Raw genomic sequence first — 23,326 nt, 5'->3', positions numbered from 1 at the left:
CAATTGGTGCCCTTTGTATACATTGAGCAAACTGATAGAACCACAATGGAGACAGATCCAAACAGGAGAGCTGGGAGGAGAAAACCACAGCACAGAACTGATGTGACGAAACCTGCTAAAACCCGGGGATAAAAGCCACAATGTAACTCGAACCTGTCAGGAATGTCCACGTTGTTTTTGTTTTTTTAAACCAAGAACTTGGTTTTGGGTTGTATAAGATAACCCATTACCCTAGTTACAGAAAAGCTTGGGTTTGCGTATTTGGTAATGGGAAAAGAGAGAAGGCGGACCAACTTTCTTGCGGTACCCTGAAATATGCTTCTGTTTTGAACATATGAAGCCGCCTTATACAGAATCAAACAACGTCAGTGTTGCCTACTCAGACCGGCAGCAGCTCTTCAGGGTTTCAGGCACAGGTCTTTCACGTCACCTACAGCCTGGTCCTGTTAACTGGAGATGCCGGGGATTGAACCTGGGGACTTCTGCATGCCAAGCAGATAATCTGCTTTGAGCCACAGCTCTCCCATCTCTTTTTCGGAAGGGGGACCTTCAAAGACCTCCAGACTGAAGGAGGTGGAAGTGGGAAGGGGGAAACTCAACAAACATTCACAGACAAAAAGTACTTCTCACCACAAATGGCTCCTCAGACTCTGCGATGGTGGATGGCACCCAGCCTGGAAGACAAATTATTTTCTATAAGATTTCAGAGGAAAAAAAGAACAACAGATGCTTAGCCCCAAAGTGGACATAACTTGGCTAAAGCAGAATGCCCTCTGGCCTCCGCACCTCCCCAAAGATAGCAGCAGGAACACGCCCCGTTCTTCGGCTTGCAATTTCTGGTTTTCAGAAAGCGACTGGAATGGTGTCATAGGCTAAGCTCTTAAAGAGCACGTGCAGAGTGCTTTCTGCCACCAACAGCGGGTGCTCAGAGATGAAAAGCAATTGAATTCCTGCTCTGCTCGTTCTCTGTGCAGTGCCGACAGCTTTGGGAACCTTGCGTTTCAGAAATTAAGGAGGGGGGGTTGGCTAGAGGGACAACCCAGGCTCAAGGGGTTTCAAGCCCCTCATCCCCCGTGGGTGACCAGGGGGGATCTGGCAACCCTAATTTCACACCATCGCCACAGTGTCTGCGTTGGCAGTTCCGCTATCCTCTTTGGGGTGTTGATCTGCCCTGTTTACACAGAATCCAGGAGTATTGTGCAGGGGGTTGGACTAGATGACCCTGGTGGTCCCTTCCAGATCTCTGTGATTCTATGAATTCGCCTGCTGTTAGATGCCCCAGGCAGAGCACGAAAGAATTGCTGGACGACCAACATAGAAACATTTTCACCATCATTGATTCTGTGTACCGTTTCTAACCTGCTCTCTAATGCTTCACCATCTTTTGCGTACATTTATTTCCCTTTTCCAAAATGTGAAATACAACGAGAAGATGAAAAAGGAAGAAGAGAACCTCTCGTTTTGTTCTGAGGCTTCTGTAAAGACTAGAGCAGCAAGAGCTGTTTGCCTGGATGGATCAACTCTCAGGGGCAGGTAAGCGGACATCTACGCTTCAATGTATTGTGCTAATACAACAATTTATTTTATTAGTTTGCTTCATTATTCATTTACTGCACTTATACCCTGCCTGTCTTCCCAACGGGGCTGCAGTGTAGTCTAAATCATTCCCCTCTCCTCCATTGTATTCTCACAACAGCCCTGACAGGTAGATTAGGCTGAGTGTGTGTGGCTGGCCCAGGGTCACCCAGGGAGCTTGCATGGTAGTGTGGGGATTCGAACCTGGGTCTCCCAGGTTCTTTGTTTGACCCTCTAGCCACCACCCCTCACTGGACCAGAGCTTCCATGATAGTGCCTGAACCTCTTACCCCAGCATCATGAACCAGGAGAGAACTCTGGGTTTTTGTTAAAGGCTAAGTAATGTTTTCTCCAAGTGTCTCGGATAGACCACAGAAGGCTGATAGCAACTCACAGTTCTTGGGAGCTCCATTTGCACCCAATCAGCTGCAGTGCAGGGGTGGTGGTGGTGGGTGGGGCTTGTACCCACCGTTGCTTCTGGGGTCCTCGTCCCTGCTGGACCGGTCTGAGCTGAACTGACTCTTGGTAGCACGTGGGGAGATGCACATTGCCTCCTGAGCCCGTGCCCCACGGTCACTTGGGGCAGGGCCTTGAACCCACACTACTGACCCCTGATCAAAGCTCTTTCCTCAACATTCTTTGGATGTCTTGTCCAAGCCCACCCCCACATTTCTCTTTTGATGAAACTCAGGGGCATAATAAGGGAAGCTGGGGGATCTACCCCACTCCCTGGTAAATTTAGCTACTCTCCAAACTATCTTTTGCTTCTCTCAACCTGGTTCCAGATCCTCTGCAAATTTTTGCAGTAGACAAATGTTGTTTGCACCCAATTGTAACTGTACTCACCAGCCAGAAGCAGGCAACTGAGGATGCTGGAGAGCTGGAACATTATTCCAAACGGACCCTGTCCCATGACTGGCTCCAGGCACACCAGGAAAAAGTAAACAAAGGACAGAATCAAATTGATATGCCAGCAGTGATCATTCTTTTAAAGCGTCCCTGATCCGTGATAGGGCAGGAAATGCATTCAGAAGATACAAAAGTCACAGCTGTCAAAGTTAGGCAAAAAAAAAAGGAAGGAAAAACATATCGCAAAAATAAATTATCAGGAGACCGTGATTGCCATAGAGAACTCTCTAAGCATTTGCCTCTTGAGACCTTCATGCTAGTAATTCCATGTGATCTATTATTACTAATAAAAATAGTCATGCTCGTAATTAATATATTGCCATGAGGTCTTAGCCTCCTCCCCCCCCCCCGCCCCCCAGCAAAATGAGTCTTTAAAGTCATCTTTAACTGATTGGATTCAGCAGGCGCCCTCACAAGCTAGGGCTCCTCCGTCAGATTTATATCTCACTTCAGGGAATGAAGCGATAAGAAAGAGGCTTTGGATCGACGTCTACAATGTAAGAAGCAGCTCAGAGAATGAGAAGCCAGAAGCATTCACCCCAAAAGACCCCGGGGGGTGGGGGGAGAAGAATGCACAGAAAAAGGGGCATATTTTTTAAGCCCGGTACCTACCGCTCTCTCCTCCTGGTGTGTAGTGCTGAAAGCTCCGGCAGCGCGCGACGGCTTTTCACTGCGGAGGGCAGGGTGTGGCCCTTTTGGATCTAAGCCCTTCACCTGGAATGACAGGACAGGTTGTCAGGGGCCCTGCCACACCTGGGGCTTGTGGAAGTCAACCAAAAACACAGTTTGGCTGCCCAGCTGGGTGGCATTTGTGTACATATGTTATTTCTCACCATACCACAGAAACAGAAAGCTGATGGGAAAGGCCCAGTAGTCTTCCACACCTGGGCCACCCCGGGTTAAACGGGGAGGGGGGGGAGATTTGGAGTGTTATCCATGTGCCTGGCTAGTACATGCCTGTGCTGACCTTCCTCCAAAGAGGTCAGCAGAGGCCTACACCCTTCTTCCCCCTTTACCATCACAACAACCCTGTGAGGTTGGTTATGCGTTTATATTTTCAGTGGGGGGATCCATTTTCCTCCCAGCATGCCAAGCTATAAATCAATAATAAATAGCTTAATTTGAGCATGATTTCGTGCGGTCCCTGAGCCAAGCTGTCAAGAAGGAGAGACTAAGAGTAAGATCGAAATCAGACAGGGATCACTTCTGGGACGTGGAATCTATTGCAAAGAGGTCTGGAGGATGCAGTGTGCATGCACTTTCCTCCGTTTTCCCCTTTCCATAAAATACACTATAAAGTTTCATCCTGGGGAAAAGAAGGGGAGCTCTGGAGGACCTCTTTTATATCCAGTGAGTTATCCCACATTTTAGGGGATCTAACAGGGCCTCCTTCACTTTTGCATCTAGCTCCATCCCAGTTTAGGGGACCAAATAGGGGTCATTTACTTCTGGGACAAAAGGGGGCTTAATCATAATAATGAAACCTACAGGTGTGCAAAGTCGATCACACTCGCTTGCTTGCTTTCCTCTTTTCTCCAGCCCAGCCAAACCTTTGGTGTCTCCTCCCGCAGCCAATGGTTCTGCCACCTGCTTCCTCCCGCCATCCATCAACACCGCTAATTGCACAGCATGTAGTTACTAATTAGAGGTGATAACTGCATATGTCTTCCAGGGTTGGATTTGTCAAGGAATGGGGCTGGCAGGGCGCTCCCTCCCCCCTCCCTGGGGACCTGGGGCAACATGAACCGTGGCCACCAGATTCCTGCCGTGTTAATAACAGGGAAGTGGAAATGATTTGGCCGTAGCACGGTTCCTGCTGCGGACCGCTCAGATCCAGGCTGCCAGGAACTGGGGCCTGCTGATGAGAAAGTCTCCCTCACAGGTGTGGAACTAACGGAGATGCTGTTTCCATTCACAGGAGCCTTTGGGTGTGCAAAGCCCATGAAGCTCCCGAGTGAGAACTGAGAACCTTTCAGCCCCACAGTCGGAGTTCTGTGTAGTCCCGCGACGGAAGCCTTAAAAACTTCCCATCCAATTTCCATACAACCAAGAATTGTTCCTGTCTCAGAGTCCAGAACTACCAGGAACTAACTCTTTGCAACAGTCACAGTTTATAGATGTCTCTGCAGGCTGAAAAGATGCCATCAGTGCACAGGAAGGCTGTTCAGGAGCAGGAAGGCAGCTGTGGAAAAGGCCAGAATGACTTGCCCCGGAGGGTGGGATGGTCAGAAGGGATCGCTGGTTGTGCCAGAAGACGCCGTCCCTCAGATACACGAGACCCGATTCGCGAAGGGGATCTCATTTGCCCTTCAGCACACACTGGAGCAGCTCCGGAAAGCACGAGATCCCACTGGTTGGTTGAACAAGAGCAAGGCATGTTTCCACGGGTCATTCGGAGGCAAGCGGGTGACTCACGCCCCCACCCTGCCCTTCCGTAGCGCAGCTGTCACTCTCCCAGCCCATCGGCTTCCCCGCTCGCTCAACACCTCTTTTCGGCAGGGCACTGTGCCGTCCTTGTGAAACGGACCAGTGACTCAGCTCTAGGGCACACTGATCTCCCAGCAACACCCAGCGTGTCACCTCTGGTGCAGAGACTTCCCCAAACCCAAGCGATACTTGCCTTCTGTATCAGGAACAATGACAAGGAAATAAAAGCTCCTCTGTGTGGACTCAGAAGGCTTGCCACTAACTCCAAAAATACTACAAGGAGAGAAGGAAGGGGCGACAGCTACCAGAGGGACACCGTTCATGCGGAGGCAAAGTTTGATAGATTGCAAATAGCGAAGGCCTGTTGCCTGGAAATATTATCTATGCACTTTATTTATTTTCTTCATTTATATCCTTCCTTTCTTCCCTCGTGGGGACCCAAAGCGGCCTACATCATTCTGGGGAGGGGCCATGGCTCAGTGGTAGAGCCTCTGCTTGGCATGCAGAAGGCCCCAGGTTCAATCCCCGGCATCTCCAGTTAAAGGGACCAGGCAAGGAGGTGATGGGAAAGACCTCTGCCTGAGACCCTGGAGAGCCATGGAGAGGGGCTGTGGCTCAGTGGTAGAGCATCTGCTTGGCATGCAGAAGGTCCCAGGTTCAATCCCCGGCATCTCCAGTTAAAGGGACCAGGCAAGGAGGTGATGGGAAAGACCTCTGCCTGAGACCCTGGAGAGCCATGGAGAGGGGCTGTGGCTCAGTGGTAGAGCATCTGCTTGGCATGCAGAAGGTCCCAGGTTCAATCCCCGGCATCTCCAGTTAAAGGGACCAGGCAAGGAGGTGATGGGAAAGACCTCTGCCTGAGACCCTGGAGAGCCGCTGCCGGTCTGAGTAGACAACACTGACTTTGACGGACCGAGGGTCTGATTCAGTATAAGGCAGCTTCATGTGTTCTCTCCTCCATTTTATTCTCAGAACACCCCTGCGAGGTAGGCTAGGCTGAGAATGTGTGACTCCAAGCTCGGTCTCTAGGATTCTAAAACGACAGAGCGGGATTACCAGAAGTGTTTTCTACCCCACGCCGGCCAGATGCCGTGGGGAAATTTTGGCCCTCTAATCACCGTAGATGGGAACTTTCTCAGAGGTGGTGTGGAAAGGTTCAGAGCTGTCTTTCCGAACACACCTGTGTCAATCTCTGTTTGTGCCCCTTCAGCGTGACGGGCTTGTTGGGACACAGCTGTGCCCCGGGAGACTCCCTTGTTGAGCCGAAAGCAGGCATCTGTGGGCGCTCCTTCCATTGATCTCCGAGAGCTTCTTTCTGAAGCCAGCCCACAAAGACAGGAAAGGCTGACAGGTTGGGACAGAGCAAAGCTCCAGAGACAATGAAGCCTCCCCTTCGAAAGCTCCTCTTAATCTGGGCTGCTAATCCAGAGGAATCGCCTTGAATTGCCCGGCATCAGGCTGTGGCCCAGAGGGCCAGGCGTGGGGCCCCCGGGACCTCCAGCGTGGCCCCCGCTCACTCTCTCGCCTCTTCTAAGACTCCTGCAGTTTTTCTGCTTGTGGTCTCTTTTGCACACATCAATTGGAGTAGGGTTGCCAACTTCCAGGTACACCCCCGATATTACACCTGGTCTCCAGCCGATAGAGATCAGTTCCCCTGGAGAAAATGGCCGCGTTAGCAATTGGACTCTATGGGATTGAAGTCCCTCCCCTTCCCAAACCCTGTCCTCAGGCTCCGCCCCCAAAACCTCCCGCCGGTGGTGAAGAGGGACCTAGCAACCCTAGGCTGGAGACAGGAGACCCAAATCTGGCAGTAATGCCTCTGCTCAATTGGGCTTTTTGCACAGTCTCCAGATTATGTTCTGAGGCAGTGAGTCGATTTGCAGTACAAATCTATGCTTGTTTGACATTGTACACTCATCCTCACAACAACCCTGCGAGGTGGGTTAGGCTGAGAGAGAGTGACTGGCCCAGGGTCACCCAGCAAACTTCAGCGGCAGAGCAGGGATTAGGGTATTTGCTCAGAGGTTAGTCCTATTTTATTCCATGGGGCTTGCTCCTGAGTAAGTCGCAGGCTTGGGAGCAAAGTCTGAGTGTAAATAGTTCTGAGATTTCTATTTGACCTGTATTTCCAAATAATTGCCTGGAGACCACTGGGAGATGTAAGAAGGATTCCTTGCATCCCTTGGGTATTGTTTGAGAATTGTTTCTCAAATTGTATCACAGGCCAACTGGGAATTTTCCATTGTGGCAATAGAACTGGGTCATTTTGAGAGATTATCAGAATTTTGATTTTAAAAGCAGATGATGAGAGGGAGGGCACCTTGGCCATCTTCTGGGCATGGAGTAGGGGTCGCTGGGTGTGTGTGTGTGTGGGGAAGGTAGTTGTGAATTTCCTGCATTGTGCAGGGGGTTGGACTAGATGACCCTGGCAGTCCCTTCCAACTCTATGATTCTATTATTTTAAAAAGTCAACGTTTCTTGAGGATGTAGTTCGTTCTTGCGTGAATGTGTGTTATGTGCCACACTTGCCTGAGTGCACTGGCAGAGAACGATCCAGAAGAGCTGCAAGCAGCCCAAGCTTGCATTAGAGCTGTGCCAGAAGGACACCCCCCCCTTGAGATTGTGTTTTTATGCTGCTTATTAGGACTGTCGTTCTTCCCAGGAGTTGGCCTCGGGGTACAGGCCCAAGGGAAAAAGAGCCCGATTGATCCACAGAGACGGGCCCTGGATGACATTTCTAGCCTGGCCAATTTCTTGCCTGGCCAGCCCGCTGCAATGGTAGGAATGCCCTCCGGAGGCCAGGCCCTGCGTCAGTCATGATTCATGGCATGGGAGAGGAGAAAGCCGTCCTTTGCCAAGGTCTCGGGGCCTCGCCTGCTCAGCGGCAGCAACATTCCACCAATTGCTCAATTTGCCAGCCTCTGCACTGGGCCCGGCGGCTGTCCTCACCAGCATTTCATAACCCTTTGTGCCCAAAACCCTTCCCTGTTTAACTCCTAATAGCAGACCGCTGCTACAGGCATAGGAGTAGATCAGGTGGGTCTTTCCCAGGTCAGTTGGCAATTAACCTGTTCAGCAATGCTAGACCTTAGAAAGAGATGTCCCAAGGGGGACTTGAAGTTCCCAACCCCCTGGGTTCATTCAAAACATTAAGGGGCATGGGTCATGAAGGAGTGCGGGGTGTGGTGAAGAGTCTGCAAAAGAGAACTGGGTAGCCTGAAATTGGGCTTTTTCTTGCAAATGCCCCTCCCTTCCAGGTATTTGGACTGATGTTTTCATCCGCCAGGATCTAAAACAAGGGAAAGGGAGGCGTTTGCAGAGCACAGCTGGTGGGCCTGGAGTGGGGTTAAGCCGCCACCCATATCTGTTCCTCCTAAGTTTCCCCCCACCCTTGGGTTCCACTTTTCTTGGCAAACAGCAGAATTCTAATAGATTTTCTCAGCCGCCGGAGATCGGTTTCACCTGGCTGCTTTGGCCGTTGGACTCTATGGCATTGAAGTCCCTCCCCAAACCCTGCCCTCCTCAGGCCTAGCCCACCCAAAAAATCTCCAGGTATTTCCCAACCTGGAGCTGGCAACCCTACAAAGGCAAGCTAGCATAAACTGCACATTTTAGTGTTGTTTGATTGCGTCAGTCTTAAGTTTTGCCCGGGATCTTTCCAATCGTCCTGGTTAAGCGCTGAGCTGAGCCTTAGGAGGGGGCCCCGGTTTATCCCCCCAGGTGAGAAAGAAAGGGAGGGGTTGCAAAGGCATGTCGGTGTGCAGTGATGAAAGATGGCAGGATTTGCATCTCTGCAGGTAGAAGAAAAGCGCAGCGTCCCAAAAGCGAGGCAAGGGCGCCACCGTGTGGCTGAACTCGGCATCTGGGGTCATCGAGTGGTCAAGGCCTTTGGTCTTGGCCTCAGGTCCGTGGCGTTGTTGTTAAAATATGATCGGTGCAAAAGCATATTGGGGACCCCCGGGGGCAAATCTGCCTCCAGCATAATCTTAATTCCCACTCACCCCCCAGCACTGACCTTTGGGTAGGGTTGCCAGCTCTGAGTTGGGAATAGCGTTGCCAACCCCCAGGTCCTAGCTGGAGATCTCCTGCTATTGCAAACTGATCTCCGAGTGACAGAGGCCAGTTCCCCTGGAGAAAAGGGCCGCTTTGGCCATTGGACTCTATGGTGTTGAAGTCCCTCCCCTCCCCAAACCCCTCTTTCCTCAAGCGCCGCCCTCAAAACCTCCAGCAGGTGGCAAAGAGGGGCCTGGCAACCCTCCCCCCGAGCCACGGCCCCTCCCCAATATCATCCCCCCCCTGCTTTATATCTGGCCTGAAGACGTGACCTGAGGTCAGTGGTGTTTTGTCTAAAATATTATTGATGCAAAAGCCTATTGAGGACCCAAAGGGAAACCTGCCTCCAGCATCATCTTGACCAACCCCCCCCCCCGCCTGTGGCACTGACCTTTGGCCTTTGGGAGGAATGTTGTCCCTGAGTCGGGTGGCCAGTTCCAGGTTAGGAAATACCTGGAGGTTTTGGGGGCGGAGCCTGAGGAGGGCTTGGGGGTCTGGGGAGGGGCTTCAGCGCCACAGAGCCCAATGGCCAAAGCGGCCCTTTTCTCCAGGTGAAACTAATCTCTCTCACCTGGCGGGAGATTGCCAGCTACTACCCGGAGGTTGGCAACCCCACCTGTCCCTGAGTGGGAGCTCCTGAGGGGGAAAAGAGGGGGGGTTGTGGGGGGGGGAGGCGAGAGAAGCCCTCTGGGTCTGAGGGCAGAAAACAGCTGCGGCACCCCATGGCCGTCCGAGTGGCCGCGGGGGGGGGGCAGAGGGCGAGAGGCTTTCCGCAGGCCTCGGAGGGACTGGCAAACCCCAGGCAAAGCCTCCCAGGCATAAATGGCTGAAGTCGGGTTGCTTCCCCCTGAGTTTTTGTGTATGCACGTCCTGCTTTGGGGCCCCTTTCCTCTTGGCTGAATTAAACCCTGTGGCTATTTTATTGTTTGGTTATAGATGATTGGAGGGTCTGGGAATTTTTAATGTTTTTTTTTGGGGGGGGGCTCCTTGCCATCCCTCCTGTTAAGAAGCGGAGGCCAGTGGGCTGGAAGCATGGCTGCTTTCTCCCACCCGTCCATTAACAAACCCCTGTCCCATAATTTCCTCCCTCAACTGGGTTGGGTTTAGGAGATTTGTGGGTGTCCCCTGGGAACAGCGGGGCTTAGGTAGGCCAGGTACCTCAGTGGGGTATAATGCCATAGAGGTCCCCTTCCAGAGCAGCCATTTTCTGCAGGGAAGCTGATGTTTGTCGTCTGGAGATCAGATGTAATTCTGGGAGATCTCCAGGCCCCACCTGGAGGTTGGCAACCCTATGTGGCTTATATCCTCCACCATGCATTGAAGCTGATTAGATATGTTTTGCCATCTTTATTTTCTGCGCAGTCCTAGGGTACAGGCTACATGCCAGCATTCAAAGAAAGCTTAACATTAAATTTGCAATGGTGCTAGTTGAATGTCGTTTTTTGGGTCCATGTTCTGTCTGCTTCCTGGGGCCAAGTTATAATTTTGTGGACAAGGTCGAATTTTAATCCAGGCAGCAGCAAGATGGATTCAAATTACAGCTCAGTTGGATGAGTATATTCAGGATGTAAAGCCACTCTCTGTACTGAACCAGCCTTATTTTTCAGGAGATGCGGCAGGACAGAAATGTTTCCCAAATCTCCAGGAATTGCCCAACTTGGAATTCTAGCACCTAACTTCACAAGCCAGCCAGCCACCCACTTTAGGCCTGGAGTAAGTCCAAGGATTGGGGCCAGCTCAGCAGAGGCATGTAAGGGGGGGGTAGTGTTGCCAGGTCCCTCTTCGCCACCGGCGGGAGGTTTTTTGGGGCGGAGCCTGAGGAGGGTGGGGTTTGGGGAGGGGAGGGACTTCAATGCCATAGAGTCCAATTGCCAAAGTGGCCCTTTTCTCCAGGTGAACTGATCTCTGTCGGCTGGAGATCAGTTGTAATAGTGGGAGATCTGCAGCTAGTACCTGGAGATTGGCAGCCCTAGGGGAGGTTAGCCAGTCAGATAGGATTGCCAGCTCAGGGTTGGGAAATACCTGGAGAATTTGGAGATGGAGCCTGAGGAGGGCAGGGTTTGGGGAGGGGGGGGGGACTTCAGTTGGGTGTAATGCCATACACTCCACCTTCCAAAGAGGCCATTTTCTCCTGGCGACCTGATCCCTGTCTCCTGGAGATTGGTTGTGATAGCGGGAGATCTCCAGCCACCACCTGGAGGTTGGCAACCCTTACCTCATTCTATTATACCTGTTACAACTTTGCCTTTTCTGTTGTGCAGGATCTGACCTTGCTGTGAGCACACCTGAGGCTGCGCTGTTCCGTTTTCCTGCTCCGTGACGCCGGTTTACCCTGACAGAAAGAAGTGCCCAGGTTTACAAGCCCCCGCAGGGACCACAGGACAGGTAAAGGTGCCAGAATTCATACTGAATACATAAAAGCCCTACTTATACTGCAGATGTTAAAAGCTATGCGTAAAAGTATTCAAACAAATTAGAATTGCGATGCTTCATTTAAAATGTCGTGCTTGCGAGGGAGTGTTTAGCATTTGAATTAATTTTGGGCTGAGTTTGGAACTGCCTTGTCTTCTGGGGCTCTCTGTCCAGGAGATGGAGCTCTGCTAATGCTCTGCTAATTTCATTTCTCCTCGTGTGAAATTTGAACTGTGCTTCTGCGTATAGATGGTTTCTTTGCGGCCACCTTCCGCAAGCGCTTTGCTGTCTCCCATTGGCATCAAGCAAATGGGCTGATTGTTCCTTCAAAGTCACTTCTTGGAACCTCACTTAGGGGAGGGGCCGGGGCTCAGTGGCAGAGCATCTCCTTGGCGTGCAGAAGGTCCCCGGTTCAATCCCCAGCAGCATCTCCAGTTAAAAGGACCAGGCAGCAGGTGATGTGAAAGACCTCTGCCTGAGACCCTGGAGAGCCGCTGTCGGTCCGAACAGACAAGACTGACCGTGATGGGCTGAGGGCCTGACTCAGTATAAGGCAGTTTCATGTGTGTTTTTAAGGGGCATGGCCGTGGCTCAGTGCTTGGCATGCAGAAGGTCCCAAGTTCAATCCCTGTCATCTCTAGTTGAAAGGATAAGACAGGTAATACGAAAGACCTCCACCTGTGACCCTGGGGGACAACTGCCAATCTGAGTAGACAATACTGACCTTGGATTACCAACCTCCAGGTGGGGCCTGGAGATCTCTCAGAATTACAAACTGTTCTTAAGACAACAAAGATCAGTTCCCCTGGAGAACATGGCTGCTTTGGAGGGCGGTGGGGCTTTAGGGCATTCTAGCCCTTTGCGGTTCCTCCCCTCCCCAAATCCCACCCTTCTCAGGCTCCACCCCCCAAATCTCCAGGTGCTTCCCAACCTGGGGTTGGCATCCAATGTTCTGATTCAGCTTCTTCCACCTGTGCAGCGGGGTCGCTGGTCCCCCCCCCCCAGAATCAGCCATGTTTAGGGCCTATTTACACGTCTGTCTTGATTCCTTTCTGTCTCCGCCATGGCCTCCCTCAGCTCTCCCCTGATGGTATTAACGGCCAACGCTTGCAATGACAGCCCGACTGTGCCCCCGCCTTCTTTTTCATTTTTCTGCCATTAAACCCTCATTTTCTTATTACGGTCGTGATCGTTCCGGCCTAATAAGAGTGTTTTTTTTGCTCAGCCGAGTCAAAGAGATTTGGCGTCATCACAGTTAATTAAAGGGAGATGTGGGACAGCAATTGAATTACGCTGAGGGCCGGGGTACGTTTTCTCGAGCGATTTGGAAAAGCATCCGTTTCCTCCCTGGGAGTAGCCCCGAGGTGACCTCTGATTTGATTTCTGCAGGGGGTGGGGGGAGTGGGGGGAGAAGCTGGGTCTTCGATGGACGTTGCGTCTTCACTTCAGCTGGCATGGGAGCCACCGGCAAGGAAGGGGTCCTTTTTGGAAATTAAGCATTCCAAGGTGAGGGTTAATACAAAGCTGTGGGTTGGGGGAAATCTCAGAACTGCTAGTGTGGCATGAGAAATTTTGTGAGTGAAGCAAGTAGCCTGAAGAGGAGAAGACTGAGAAGGAATATGACAACCATGTTCAAGTGCTTGAAGGGCTGTCATATAGAGGAGGGTGCCAAGTTGTTTTCTGTTCCCCCAGAAGGTTGGACCAGAACCAACGGGTTGAAATTAAATCAAAAGAGTTTCCCTCTAGACATTAGGAAGAATTTTCTAACAGTCAGAGCGGTTCCTCAGTGGAACAGGCTTCCTCGGGAGGTGGTGGGCTCTCCTTCCCTGGAGGTTTTTAAGCAGAGGCTAGATGGCCATCTGTCAGCAATGCTGATTCTATGACCTTAGGCAGATGATGAGAGGGAGGGCACCTTGGCCATCTTCTGGGCATGGAGTAGGGGTCACTGTGTGTGTGTGTGTGTGGGAGGTAGTTGTGAAATTCCTGTATTGTGCAGGGGGTTGGACTAGATGACCCTGGTGGTCCCTTCCAACTCTACGATTCTATGTTTCTAAGTACCTGGGATCACCAAATCTTACCCAGAGAAAATGCTGCCAGGTGCATCTCTGCATGATTCAAAGTTCTGGTCTTTCCAATGACCTTCCCTTTCCCCAAAGTGGAGGCTAATTCCCCTGCACCTCAGTATCAGACGTGATTGGTTCATTCATCCTCTCTGTATGCAGAGCCTTGGTGGAGTTACTGTTGGAGGCTGCCCATAACACCTCTGCATGACTCACTGCTTTGGCCTAGTCAGGAGTCATGTGCTGATCAGGGACTCATAGAGAAACACAAGCGGTGTCCTCCTGTGAGGGCAGTTTACTCACGCTCTGAAAGTCAACCTTTCTAGGCGCCAGAGTGAAGTTTTGTTTTGCATCAGCCATCAGAGGCTTAAGAAGTGCTGTTCTTAGGAGGGGGTGGAATCCTCTCCTGATCCCACCTTCTCCTCTTGCTTTCACTGCACCTGTGGAGGAGATCAAAGCGCTGCTCTTCACTCTTCGCCTGCTCCGCCAGCCAGGTCTCCAGGTGCGCAGTCAGATTTCTAAAAGAAGAGCCATCACTCAACAGAAGTACCTCGGTCCCGGAATTGCCACAACTTGTTATGAATCAGACCTGGCACCGGGGCAAGTTTGATAATGTTACGAGGGAATCAAATAATGATTTATTTCCAAGCAGAGGCTCCGTCGGTGCCAGCAAGCCAGTCCTGAAAAGACTGTTGCCTTTGGCAGCAAGGGCCTCGGGTTGGCAAATCGCGCTGTCCTGAAGTTATCTCTTACAAGCCTGTAGCTATCCTGCCTCTCAAAGACTTTGAACTCTGCAGCCAGGAAGCCCAGATTCCGTGCCAAGAGAAACCGAGTTTTGTACGCCCCACAAAGCCTGCCCATATCTGTTCGCTTGGCATTGTTCGCGCTGCTTTGGCTGGCTGAGCAACGAGGGCACCTAGTGTCTTTTCGCTTTATTTAATACGTTTTATGCAAGCACTCCTCAATTAAAAATTCCCAAGAATTTATGCAATTAAGATTATACAGTAATGCACTGGGGCGGGGGGGGGGGGGCAGGGGGGCAAATGCCATCACTGAACTGCAGAAGATGCAATCACACCCAAATCCAGAAACGATAAATAGATCCAACATCGAATAATGATAACCAGCAGAAATAATCAAATAGCAGCAGCAGAAATAAAGCCTCAGGTATCATATCCAGGAACAAGTGCTAGAAAGTTCAGCATTCAGATGGGGTGATCTACCGGGGTCATACCGGGGTTAGTCCTCCAGTTTGGAACTAGGAATAAAGGAGAGCTCACACTTAGCTCTTGGTATCTGTCCGGCCCCGGGGCTCGCTACCCAGCTACTTTTGCCCTCTGACCTCCCCTCTCTTGAAACGTCTCTTTATGCAAGCCCGTCTAAAAATTTTCCCCACGGCCTGGACCACGGGCACATATTCCAGAGTCCCCTATGAGAAAAGGCTGTGTTCTTGTGCTTCTGGACAGGTTGAAACCGTGGCCCATGTACTACTATGTTGCAAGCATGGCTCACTTTTACGGGAACAGGTCATTGAACCCCTACTGACAGATTGGCCTGGTGGCACTGATAAGGAGCTAGTTCGAGTTTCTTTTAAGTGATATTTATCCCCAGGTTACTGCAGGGGTTGCTAGCTTTCTGGGATTTATATTAAAGTTTTAACTTTTAATGTTGTAAGGAATATTTTCATCAGAAGTTTATAAATCTCCTTTTAACCTCATTATGTACTTTTCTAAATGCCATATAAAGGTGTGATTTGATTTGATTTGAATAAGGGAGAGGGTGGGGTATTCTATAACAGGTAGGGCTGCCAACTCCGAGTTTGGAAAATTCCTGGAGATTTTGGGAGTGGAGCCAAGGGAGGGTGGCCTTGGGGAAGGGAGGGACCTCAGCGGGATATGATACCAGGGAGGCCACCCTCCGAAGCAGCCATTTTCTCCAGGGGAACTGATTTCCATCATCTGGGGATGTGTTGTAATTACACAAGGTCTCCGGGCACTACCTGGAGGTTGGCAGCCCCAATAATCTGGTTGCCAGACTAGAAAAGGCCCTGCCCTTCAGGGCAACCCACCTGACTTCGGAAGGAATCAAGGTCCCAGATGATGAAGTGGTGGTGATTGGACAGGTTCCATGAAGCCCCGCAATGGAAGCCATATTGAACACCTGCCCGACCTTCTGGGATTTTAGCTGGCACCTGCCCACATGTAATAGGAACTAGAAGCTTGATATTTGTTAAGAAAGAGAGTTAGTACCATTAGGAGATCAAGATTTGAGACCACTAGTGTAGGTCTCAAAAGAAGGTCTTAGGCCATGGCTCAGTGGTGGAGCCTCTTCTTGGCATGCAGAAGGTCCCAGGTTCAATCCCCGGCATCTCCAGTTAAAGGGACCAGGCAAGTAGGTGACATGAAAGACCCCTGCCGGAGACCCTGGAGAGCCGCTGCCGGTCTGAGTAGACAATACGGACTTTGATGGACCCAGGAGGGACTGATTCAGTTGAAGGCAGCTCCATGTGTTCATGTGTTCTAGTACCTTAAAGACCAACAAGATTTCCAGAGTATAAGCTTTTGAGCCGAAGCGCCCTTCGCTAGATTCGTCAGAAGGGAATTTTGACTCTTAATAGCTTATACTCTGGAAATCTTGTTGGTCTGTAGGGTGCTAATGGTGTCAAATCTTGCTCGCCTACTGCAGGCTAACATGGTTATCTACCTTTAAAAAACATTAAAGATTCTTGATCCAGAAAGCTTTGCCCGGACTCATCCCTGCTCATGAAATCCCTCCCTGTTGAGTCCACGTTCAGATTCTGTTTGACCTCGTCTTGTCCCGGCAACAGAGCTGGCTTCTCCCCCTCCGGTTTGCATCCGGCGTTCTTTTATGGGGTTTTTCTTAGTATTGCTTTCCGTTGGAGAAACATTCAGAAAGCCAGCATGGACACGTCTCATGGTATTTCCTTCTTCTCAACAGTGGCCTGAACTGGAGACACTCCCCACCGGGTTGAGGAACCGCAAAGGCTTTATGAGCGGGGGAGGATGTCTTGAAAGCATCTGGGCCACATGAAACATCTGCCCAGAGGCTGACCGTCGGAGGGGCACCCAACCACCTTGGCGCTCGTCTTTACTGGCAGGAGAAAAGGAAAAAGGAAGGCCGTGGAAGGTATTTTCACAAAGGGTCTTTGTGTGGGTGAAGCAGCTATGGCGGTGGATTGGCCCTGCTGCGGTCAAGGTTCAGATCCCAGACATCTATGAAGCTCAGGGGGTTTGGACTTGGGCCAGTCATGACCGCTGTGCCTAACCTTAGAATAGAATAGAATAGAATAGAATAGAATAGAATCATAGAGTTGGAAGGGACCACCAGGGTCATCTAGTCCAACCCCCTGCACAATGCAGGAAATTCACAGCTACCTCCCCCGCCCCCAGTGACCCCTACTCCATGCCCAGAAGATGGCCAAGGTGCCCTCCCTCTCATCATCTGCCTGTCAGAGAATCAGCACTGCTGACAGGTGGCCATCTAGCCTCTGCTTAAAAACCTCCAGGCAAGGAGAGCTCACCACCTCCCGTCGAATGCATGTTCCACTGAGGAACTGCTCTGTTAGAAAATTCTTGCTAATGTCTAGATGGAAACTTTCCTTACAGGGCTCCCGAGTAGAGAACCAAGGGCTAGAATACCAGGACTGTAGCTATCACATGAACACGTGAAGCTGCCTTATACTGAATCAGACCCTCGGTCCATCAAGGTTAGTATTGTCTACTCAGACTGGCAGCAGCTCTCCAGGGTCTCAGGCAGAGGTCTTTCACATCACCTCCTACTTCATCCTTTTAACTGGAGATGCCGGGGATTGAACCTGGGACCTTCTGCATGCCAAGCAGGGGTTCTTCCATTGAGCCATAGCCCCTCTCCTTCTATTAATACAGCTGACCTAAGATTGGTTGCCCAGCTCTGCAGCCCCAACCCACCCTCCAAAAGCAATCATTTCCTCCAGGGGGAACTGATCTCTGTCACCTGGAGGTCAGTTGTAATTCCGGGAGATCTCCAGGTCCTGCCTGGAGGCTGGCAAAAGAATCCGGAGGGTCTTTTAGTGGTGGAGAAACCTGACATTTGTTTGACTTTGCAGACTCTGTGGACTGGGTTGCTTTCTCTTTTGGGCTGAGTTTGATATATTCCTGCCACTTGCCAATTTTATCGCAAATTTTATTTGTTTGCCTCGGAGTTTATGAGTACTGCTACCCCATACAATCTTTCTTGGCTGCTGCTCCAAGAATCATTGATTGCTTTTAATTTTTTTTATTGTATTGTATATTTTGTAAGCCACCATGAGTAATATTTTGATAGCAGGGTGGTGGAGATGGTAAAACAAAATCTTTTGAAAGCCTTGCACCTTTAAAACCACATGAAAATTAAATTCCTGCCAGAGTGAATCAAAATACGATTTTGGCATTTTGGATACATTCCCATAAGAATCCCCCCCCCCAGAGGTGATACATATGAGGTGGTGTGGAGTAGAGGTCAGAGTGTCAACCTTAATCTAAGAGATCCGAGTTCAGATCCCAACTCTGTCATAGAATTCACTGGGGGGCCCTGAGCCAGTCAAGTCTCTCTTAGCACAGCCTACCTCTCAGGGTGGTTGTGAGGATAAAATGGGGCCAAGGGAACTTTGAGATCCTTGGAGAAAGAAAAACTAGCCAGATAGCTATATGAGGTGCCCCAGAATTTCCAGTTATGATTATTTTCCATTTGACTGGGGATTTGATTTACTCCGGCAGGAATTTAATTTTCATGTGGTTTTAAAGGTGCAAAAATGTCTCGATTCCCCTTGACTCGGTATTAAAAAAAGAAAGTAAAATCAATCTTTCAATCTGAACTTGCCTTCCTGAGCTCACACCTGTCAAAAGCGGGGAAGGGGGGAAGCCCAGGAACATCTGGATGAAATTAAAGTCTACGCCTGCCTTCTAATAACTTCATCTATCTTGATTCCAAGAGGGGGGGAAAAAAACACCCTCCCCAAAAGGATTCACTTGCCAAAAGGGAGCCAGCAGCCGATCCGCTGTGCAAAGGTTTGCTTAATCGGAGAAAAATCCACCTTGAGCACATGCGAAATTTGTTTTTATCCCGTGATGTATGTTAATTAGGGAAGTAAAGATGAGCTGTGCTTAACCGCCAGTCTGAGCCTGTAGGGGGAAAAAAATGTTTAGCCCGAGGAAAAATGTAAACCCTATCTTGTGTCGGCTTTCACAAGCAGTTACTGACGACGTATTTGTTAATCAGTCATACTTAAAAACTCTTGATCAGTGGCCTGTTGGGGATCCCGAGCTCATAGCCTGAGAATCGTAATATCTTTTCTTTTTCTCTGGCCAGTCTCCTTAGTAGAAAAGGAGCTGCCTGCTACTGAGTCAGGCCTAGGGTTGCCAACCTCTAGGTAGGAGCTGGAGATCTCCTGGGATTGCAGCTGTTCTCCAGGTGACAGAGATCAGTTCACCTGGAGAAAATGGCTACTTGGGAAGGTGGACTTGGATGGACCAGGCTAGCCTGACCTCGTGAGATCTCGGAAACTAAGCAGGGCCGACCCTGGTTAGTGCTTGGATGGGAGGCCCCCCAGGAAGTCCAAGGTTGCCATGCAGAGGCACACAATGGCAAGCTGCCTCTGAACATCTCTTGCCTTGAAAACACCGTAAGTCACATGAACACATGAAGCTGCCTTATACTGAATCAGACCCGTGCTCCATCAAAGTCAGTCTTGTCTACTCATACTGGCAGCGGCTCTCCAGGGTCTCAGGCAGAGGCCTTTCCCATCACCTCCTTGCCTAGTCCCTTTAACTGGAGATGCCAGAGATTGAACCTGGGACCTTCTGCGTGCCAAGCAGAGGCTCTACCACTGAGCCATGGCCCCTCCCGTGACGTTACAGCGCTTTCCACCACCCTGAAGGTATCATGAGATCTTCTGCATTTTTACAAGCCCATTCTAACTTGATGTGCCCCCCACATCCTTTGGGATTCTGTGGAGCTGGGGAGGGCAGGAGAAGATCCCCATTCCCCTCCTGAAACGCTCTTTTAAGTAGTACACTTCACTGTCGAAATTCATGATTTGTTGCTTGTAAAACCACCCCGGTTAAGTGCGGTTTAGCCTCCCGGCTTCAAGTCTTATCATGTTTCATCTTGCAACAGAGACACATCTATCCTGCCTTTTCTCTCTCTCTCAAACTTCAAAGCCAACAGCTCTTCTGTCGAATGGCGCTAAAACAAGACTAATATTTAGGCAACGCCTGCTCGGCATTAGGAGCTCTTGATGCCCCTTGCCGGTTGAGGATTGATGGTCCTTCCCAGAAATGCCCCCCTCAATGGCTGTTTTATGCAGGGGTGATTAATCTTCTATGTTCTTGGTATCTGGGCTCTGTCCTATCTTGATTGTTTTCAGCGTCTTGCTTTCATGTGTTTCACTATAGGAAGTGTGATTTTAGGCAAGCGGCTCATGTCTGATTGAAGACGGATGCCGGGCGACTGAGCTCATCTGGACGGCGTTTGGATCTTGGGTTTGGATTAATTGCCAGTCTCAGGAAGCTGCAGAGTAAGAGCTTGGCCCGTTCAGAGCCTCCTTCTGCGGCACAATTGTATGAAAGGGTGCTTATATTGGACCTTGCTGGCTGCTGAGATTTCATATTGTGCTTGAACAAGAACGGGAAAATAAGAGCCAACCAGAGATGCCAAGAAGTCTGACAGGCTCAAATGCTAGAATTTTGGCTTCAGACTTCATTTTTTCATACTTCTAGAAGCATAGAGTTGGAAGGGGCCATACAGGCCATCTAGTCCAACCCCCTGCTCAATGCAGGATCAGCCTAGAGCATCCCTGACAAGTGCTTGTCCAGCCTCTGCTTAAAGACTGCCAGTGAGGGGGAGCTCACCACAGCCAATTCCACTGTCGAATAACTCTTACTGTAAACATTTTTTTCCTAATACCCATCCGAGACCTTTCCTCCCGCAATTTAAACCCATTATTGAAAGTCCTATCCTCTGCATTGTTTTTCATTTTTGAATTCCTGGTTAGAAGATTTTTAGCAAGAATCTGGACAGTGAAATTGGACTGGTAAATGTTTAAAGCACTTGTTTGTAAGGATTGTTCTACTGTGAAAATGGTGGCCGAAAGTGCCATAGAGTTGCTGCCAACTTCTGGTGACCTTTGGAGGTTTTTCAGGACAAGAGACAAACAGAGGTGGTTTGCCATTGCCTGTGTAGCAACCCTGGACTTCCTTGGTGGTCTCCCATCCAAGTACCAACTATGGCCAACCCTGCTTCCACATTCTGACAAGATTGAGCTAGCCTGGGCCATCCTGGCCAGGGATTTATCTAATTGAAGTAACTGAAAATAATTCTACAAAGTTTTAGATCATATTGCCAAGTAATTAGATGCTATTTGATGGTGAGAGAAAACCCAATGGCAGGTGAAGTTAACAGTCTAAATAAATGTACCGTTGCTCTTATGGAGACTACGTACTGTGTTCTGTGAACCATACAGACACTTCTATGCTTCATTAGTAAACATTCTTCTACAAAAAGTAATCTGGAAGATGTGGGGTAAAACCTACACTCCCAAGTAGAGGGCCCAGGCTTCATCTTCAGATCTCTAGACATCATTAATTCCCAGTAAACTGATGAACCTGATGGGTTTTATCCCCCAACAACAGATCACGGGTCTGAGAAGTACCACGTTCTTCGTACTCGGACATTAGACAGAGTGGAATGTTTTTGATCTCCCCTCCTGGCATTACGGCATCGTTCGGAATTGCACTTAATTAAAAAATATCCGTCTTTAGCTGACAGCAATTAAAATGTAATATCGGAGAGCACACCCCCCCACACACACACAAACACACGTATTGGAATCGTGCTAACAATCAAAGTACATCCTTCTACTGACTGGCACAACCGGATGCTTTCGAGACGAGCGAACCAAGGTTTTTTTTATGGTTTTTTTGCTATTATGCAAAGTAATTTCATGTTAAAATATCTGGGAGTGACAGAATATGCGGGCAGCCATAAAACAAGACAGGGAAAATGAAATCCACCTACTTGGGATCGAAGCCGCACAGACTAATTGCATGTTAACGTTGAAGCTCCCACCCTCCTGGCCATGTTCTTTTTTTTCTTTTTCTTTTTTGGTAATTCTTCTCCCCATTCAGAAATAGTCTAATAATAAACAGTCTGGGATGTAATTGTGCCTCCTCACGACAGATTCCTGGCTTTCTGTGTTATTGAGCGGGATTCGCCCTGCTGAGATCCGGTGGGTGGAATCCTTCCATCCTGGGGATTTCCAGCCCGCCCAGCCCCAAATTTTGCAATGGCACACTTCCCTTTCCAAATTAGGAACGGAAATTGGGAATCTGTAAGCCTAACCCAGCCAGTATTTGGCCACTTTTCTCATGAGATGAGTGCACTCCTGAGCAGACTTAACACCCTTCTAAGTCAACTGAAGTCAATGGGTTCAGAAGGATGTAACTCTTCTCAGGACCTGCATTGTCAGTGTAGTGTCTCCTGCTGCTACAGCTTTAGCAGAATTTCCTTTTCCTTCCCAGGGCATCAGGCCCTGAGATGTTTTATCCCCTCGGTTGTTACGACTTGTACGAGGGATTAATCGTTTTCTTTTGTTCCATCCCTTTATTGTTCTGGGATTGAACTTCGTGCCGTGTCTTCAATTTCGCTTCAAGTGGGGAGGATTTCCAAAATGAATTCCAGAATCGGGCTGTGTGTCGTTTGCTGGGGGTTTCTGTTTGTTCTCCTAATGTACATTTTTCTTCCTCCCTGTGACACTTACGAGTGCGCACGCAAGATGACATCCAGATTCTTTTTTGTGTGTGGTGTATTCACGATGTGCAACAGGAAAACACCACACAAAAAGAATCCGGTTGTAATCTTTCGTCCAATAACGTCCAGGTTTCTCTCTCGTAATGTTTTTTATCAGTGTAGATGAGGGATCCCCAACCTTTTTCAGCATGCAAGCACCTTTGAGATACTGACACAGTGTGTGGGCACAACAACGAAATGGCTGCTGCAGGAGGCAGAGGCGACACCAACCCAAAAATGGCCTGCCATGGCTTACCTTCAGTCCCACAGTGTAGATCCTTGGGTCTTCTTTCTCACAGTTCTGGATCTGGCAGTAGATCTCACGTGTGTGTTGGCTATAGGGTTACCAACTCTGGGTTCATAGAATCATAGAATCGGGTCACCTAGTCCAACCCTCTGCACAATGCAGGAAATTCACAACTACCTCCCCCCCCCACACACACACCCCAGTGAGATGGCACCAGAAGACGGCCAAGATGCCATCTTGGGAAATTCCTGGAGATTTGGAGGTGGAGGCAGGGTTTAGGAAGGAGTTATAATGCCACAAAGTCCACCCTCCAAAGCGTCCACCATTTTCTCCAGGGGAACTGATTTCAGTTGTAATTCCAGGAGATCTCCAGGCCCCTCTTGGAGGTTGGTATCCCTCGTAGGCTGTGTGCTTGGCCCAGAATCCACACTACGCATCTATAAAGACCACACAAAGGCTATTAACTGCTTGGCATGTGCTCCATGCCCTGCCTTGGTTCTGGTCACAAGAGAGATGGAACGTCATCTCTGGATGAAGTCACTGCCGTGGATTAAGAGGTAGAAGAAGAGGAAGAGCTGGTTTTTATATGCCGGCTTTCTCTACCACTTACGGGAGAATCAAACCGGCTTACAATCACCTTCCCCTCCCCACAACAGATACCTTGTGAGGCAGGTGGGGCTGAGAGAGCTCTAAGAGAGCTGTGACTAGCCCAAGGTCACCCAGTTGGCTTCATGTGGAGGAGTGGGGAAACCAACTCGGTTCACCAGATTAGCCTCCGCCGCTATGTGGGAGGAGTGGGGGGAATCAAACCCAGTTCTCC

This window comes from Euleptes europaea, chromosome 21 (assembly GCF_029931775.1).
Source record: "Euleptes europaea isolate rEulEur1 chromosome 21, rEulEur1.hap1, whole genome shotgun sequence".
NCBI lineage: Eukaryota > Metazoa > Chordata > Lepidosauria > Squamata > Sphaerodactylidae > Euleptes > Euleptes europaea.
Note: the sequence above shows the minus strand (reverse complement) of the source record.